This window comes from Oncorhynchus gorbuscha, unplaced genomic scaffold (genome assembly GCF_021184085.1).
Source record: "Oncorhynchus gorbuscha isolate QuinsamMale2020 ecotype Even-year unplaced genomic scaffold, OgorEven_v1.0 Un_scaffold_2667, whole genome shotgun sequence".
NCBI classification, from domain to species: Eukaryota; Metazoa; Chordata; class Actinopteri; order Salmoniformes; family Salmonidae; genus Oncorhynchus; species Oncorhynchus gorbuscha.
This window is the reverse complement of record NW_025745126.1, coordinates 1-5,598: the sequence shown is the minus strand read 5'-3', so window position 1 is coordinate 5,598 and position 5,598 is coordinate 1. Positions and strand designations below refer to the sequence as shown.

Sequence of the window (5,598 nt, the reverse complement as noted above, 5' to 3'; positions counted from 1 at the left end):
CCGTGTCATGCTACTACTACTACTACATAATGTCTCCCCCATAACTTCCACTACTATCCTCCTCATCCCCTGGCAGAGTCTGCTGTTGTAACAGCCGAGGATAAGTTAAAGAATGAGAAGACAGATGATGTCATAAAAGAGACCAGGAAGTGCACATGGGAGCCGACAGTTGTAGTTGTGTCATTCAGGTCCATTCACTGTCTGGGAGTTCTTGAGAATTATGACATCACTGTCTTCTCCTTCTGTATGCCATCCTCTAGGTTACACTCTTCCTCATCTCTCACAGCTTCTGCTGGGCCGACACCCCTTCCAGTAGTCGAGGATATCATGGAGGTCCTCGTCTTTCGCAAACTGAACCTTCTTCCTCAAGGCGTGGCCTGCAGCGATATACGTCGCCTCTTCGCGAGGGTCGCGAGGGCCTTTCTTGTGTGGCCGGAACCTCTCCCAGATTCGAAGGGTGTTTTCCGAGGAATATTCGGGGCTGGAGGAGTAGCCGGAGTAGTTGTGGTGCCGGGAAGGGAGAGCTGGGAGTAGGCGGCAGGGTCCCTTTTGGTACGTCCCAGGGGTTTGAGGAAGGAGGCCTTCTGGGATGGGGAGGGAGAGGGGGAGTCGTTGGATCCCTCGTAGTAGAGGGCGGGGAAGGAGTGCCTGTGCTCAGAACAGTGGTAGTCTGGATGTACCTCCAGATGATGATGCTGCTGCTGCTTTCCCGGCCTCCCCTCCTCTCCCTCCCCTCCGCAACCCACCCCACCTCCATTGACATTCACCCCACCTTCATTAACCCCTCCTCCCATTCCGTTCCCACCACCACAACCCATCCCGTTTCCATCACCACCACTACCACAACCACTACCATTTCCACCCACAAGAGGGAGCCTCTCCATGGTTTCCCCACACCCAACAGGGCTCCCCTTCTCTGAGTATGGAGGGCAGGAGTTGGGCCCCGGGCTGCGGGGCTCCGGGACATCCAGACTGAAGACCCTGGTGCTCTTCATGGATCCTCCAGCCGAGGACACGCTACATCGGTTCTTCCCAGCACCCATGACCACCACACCTGTATCGCTCAGCTGCCTCTGTAAGGGTCAGTACGGCATTCGCCGGTGGTGGGTCCCTGTAGGGTGGCGAGAGAAACCCCCCTCCACTGATTCCGGGACGCTCCGAGAGGGGCATGACGAGGGGGACGGGGGTCATCGCGGGAGGGGCATGGATTTTGGGAGAGGAGGCGAGCATCTGGCAGGTGTCAGCGAGGCCTTGAGAGAGGGGGATAAGGTTCCGAGCGAGGGAGGTGATACTAGCAGGTGGAGGAGAAGTAGGGTTGTCGCCAGATGTTGTCGTGGCAACAAGGGAGTCGAGCTTGAGCGCGTCGATACAGTTGTTGATAATCTGGTTGACTTTGTCGACCTCCATGGCGATTGTCGAGATCTCCGATGCAGATCCGTGCCCGTCGTCATCCGAATCATTCCCAACGTCCATTCCATCTTCACTGCAACCGTTGATGCCTCGCATATCCACCAGTATCGCCTCCCCCCCTCCTCCTCCTCCCCCTGCCAGTAATAATCCTCCCCCGTCTCCTGATAATCCTGCCCCAGTCCTCACGTCCATATAGTTCCCTTTATTGGTTGCCATGGCTTCACAGAACGCCGTGGCCATCTTCTCCACTTGGGGGAGCGTCGAGAGGCGGGAGGAGTGGTGTTGGCCGAACCGTGGAGCATGCCGGGAGCTGGAGGAGGTGGAGGGGGAAGTTTATTACCCCCGCCACTCCCTCCTCCGTGGAGGTGACCTCCGTGGTGCCCCTGGTTCTGGGCCTGTTCCTGGAGATGCTGCATGGCTGCCGGGTCGTTAGCTGCCTGTGCTGCAGCCTCCGGTCCATACCTGGAAATAAAATACAATCTCAGGTAAAATAGCTGTATGCAATTCAGGTGCATCGCATCTACCTATGAGTCCCAAGTTATTCAAACCCTCGAATCAAACTTTAATTAATTAAAGTGCATTTAAATCACAAACACACTTTATTGTATCAACAATAAAATGGAATGAGAGAAAATAATAAAAACAACAAGGCTATAAAAGAGATGAGTAAAATAATGTCAAATAACAAAGAATAAAGAGCTGGGGTTTCAACAACCTAAATAACCCATTGTCCCTCTTACCGCATCTCCAAGATGGTCTTCTTCACGATCATCACCTTCTCCTTCTCCTCCTGCATCCGACGCTTCCTCAGGCAGTAGTAGACGAGCCCGAGCACGATCACCATCCCCAGCAGACACCCCAGGATCGTTATGATGTAATGCGTCATGGTTGACGGGTTGGCGTGGTGGTCGTCAGTGCCAGCCTCTCGCGTGGCGAAGAAGATGCACGTGTGGTTGTTGCGCTGGTTTTTACTTATAGACACTACGCAGTAGGTGTAGTTGGTGTGAGGTTTGAGATCCACCAACGTCACCTTCTCCTTCTTCTCCTTGAGGTTCTGGATGTCCGAGACGAAGCTCTGGTTGTATTGAACCAGGACGTACATCTTGCTGTATGGTTTAGGGATCTGGACCAACAGCTTGGCTGCAGACAGAGTGACCCATTGAGTTTGATGCTGGGGTTGAAGTTGGGGTCAGCCGTGGACGACGCTGTCGGCTGATGATACGGTCCGGCCCGGCCGTCCATCTCCGGGCCCATCCCGGAGCCCTCCCAGTCGGTGCCGGGTTGAGACGTGATCCCGGGTATGATCATGCCGTCGCGACAGATGGTGGCGAGCATGGTGCGAGCGCTGCGCCCATGCCCGGCCACGGGGCTCAGGAGCGGGTAGAGAAACAGCTCGCCAGGGGTCTCGCACTGCAGCCTGTCGTATGTATGTGTCACGTTATTAAATGCCTCCAACCAAGTAAGAAAACTATACAGATCACATCCACAATGGAAAGGATTTCCTGCCAGCTCGCAGACCATTAACCGGTTTAGCACGGTGAACGTTGACGGATCGATCCGAGCCAGCTTATTGGACGAGAGGTCGATGCTGCTGAGACTGGAGCTGGACTCCTCGAATGCTTTGTTGTCAATGACCTCGATGAGGTTGTGCTGGAGGAAGAGGCACTGCAAGCGGCCCAGGCCCCGCATCATCCCCTCTGTCAGGTTGGTCAGCTTGTTGTAACCCAACTGGAGGACCTGGGATGAGAGGAGACCACAATGGAGAAACAGTAAGACTTTGAACAGGTGGAGAATGACAGCATGTTCCACTATGGGAGAACAGGTGGGAGGACATGCTTCAATGGAATCAGTGCACTGCATGGAGGGAACAGGTGGGGGACATAGGGATTAGAAGGGACCACAATGGGAGAACAGGTGGAGGGCGTAGGATTAGAAGGGACCACAATGGGAGAACAGGTGGAGGGCGTAGGATTAGAAGGGACCACAATGGGAGAACTACATAACACACTGGTCAAACTATTGATCTATAACATGGAGAAGAGGGGATTGTTTGAGATTTTCCTTTTGACTTATTGTGTTTACCCTAAATGGTTTTGTATTAATGTAAAACCTTAACACGCATTAAAGTAAGTAAAGTCAAATCAGTCAATCGAATCCATCAATAAACCAGTCGACCAATCAAGCCAACAGCCAAACAATCAACGAAACAACCGACCGATCAACCAATCAAACACCCACTCCTCCCTGAAAGGTGGGTTTGCCTGATCAGTGAAATGCCCCATCCTCTATGTAAGACAGGGATGGGAAACTCCAGTCCTCAGGGGCCGGAGTGGCTTCACACTTTTCCCCGTCTCTAGCAAACACAGTTGATTATACTGATTGCATTCTAAATGGATTAACTGACTATTTGGGTCAGGTACAGTGCTTTCGTAAAGTGCTCAGACCCCTTGACTTTTTCCACATTTTGTTACATTACAACCTTATTCTAAAATTGATCAAATAAAATCCTCAGCCTTCTACACAAAATACCCCATAATGACAAGGCAAAAATAGTTTTTTTGAAATTTTGCAAATGTCTTAAAAATGAAAACAGAAGTACCTTATTTACATAAGTATTCAGACCCTTTTCTATGAGACTCGAAATTGAGCTCAGGTGCATCCTGTTTCAATTGATCATCCTTGAGATGTTTCTACAACTTTTAGTCCACCTGTGGTAAATTCAATTGATTGGACATGATTTGGAAAGGTACACACCTGTCTATTTAAGGTCACACAGTTCACAGTGCATGTCAGAGGAAAGACCAAGACATGAGGTCAAAGGAATTGTCCGTAGAAATCCGAGAGAGGATTGTGTCGAGGCACAGATCTGGGGAAAGGTACCAACAAAATGTCTGTAGCATTGAAGGTCCCCAAGAACACAGTGGCCTCCACCATTCTTAAATGGAAGAAGTGCATTTAGAACAACTAAGAGCTCCAAAGTTCCTCTGTGGAGATGGAAAAACCTTCCCAGAAGGACAATCATCTCTGCAGCATTCCACCAATCAAGTCTCTATGGTAGAGTGGCCAGACAGAAGCCACTCCTCAGTATAAAGCATATGACAGCCCTCTTTGAGTTTTCCAAAATGTACCTAAAGGACTCTCAGACCATCAGAAACAAGACTCTCTGGTCTGATGAAATCAAGATTGAACTCTTTGGCCTGAATGCCAAGTGTCACGTCTGGAGGAACGTCATCCCCACGGTGGAACGTCATCCCTACGGTGGAACATCATCCCTACGGTGGAACGTCATCCCTACGGTGGAAGGTCATCCCTACGGTGGAACGTCATCCTTAAGCATGGTGGTGGCAGCATCATGCTGTGGGGATGTTTTTCAGCGGCAGGGAATGGGAGACCAGTACGACCAGTCACGAGCAAAGTACAGAGACATCCTTGATGAAAACCTGCTCCCGAGTGCTCAGGACTTCAGACTGGGGCGAAGGTTCACCTTCCAACAGGACAACGACCCTAAGCACACAGCCAAGACAACGCAGGAGTCGCTTCAGGACAAGTCTCTGAATGTCCTTGAGTGGCCCAGCCAGAGTCCGGACTTGAACCCGATCGAACATGAAAATAGCTGTGCAGCGACTCTCCCCATCCAACCTGACAGAGCTTGAGAAGATCTGCAGAGAAGAACGGGAGACACTCCCCAAATACAGGTGTGCCACGCTTGTAGCATCATTACCCAAGAAGACCCAATGCTCTAATAACTGAGTTAGGGTTCTGAATACTTATGTAAATGTGACATTTTTTATTTTTAATAAATTAGCATACAAACCTATTTTGCTTTGTCATTATGGGGTATTGTATGTAAATGGATGAGGCAAAAAATAATTTAATCAAGTTTAGAATAAGGCTGTAACGTTAAAAAAGTGGGAAATAGTCAAAAGTCCTGAATACTTTCCAAAAGTTACTGTATGTGAACTGGGGCTGGGCAAAAGGGTGGACACCAATCAGGCCCCAAAGGAGTTGCCCATCCCTGAAGTAAGAGATCTCATTGTCATCCAACCAACTAACCAATCAACCAACCAAACAATCAAACCAATGACCTGTAGGTTGGCCTGATGGGTGAAAGGCATGTCGTCTATGTGAAAAAGATCTCTTTATCAACCAACCAATCAAACCAATGACCTGTAGGTTGGCCTGATGGGT

The 5,598-nt window shown here is 50.2% G+C and overlaps 1 pseudogene; it reads right to left on the bottom strand.

Annotated features, from left to right (window-relative positions):
* Nucleotides 1-273: 273 nt before the first annotated feature.
* Nucleotides 274-5,547, bottom strand: LOC124017522 (annotated as a pseudogene).
* Nucleotides 5,548-5,598: the final 51 nt, after the last annotated feature.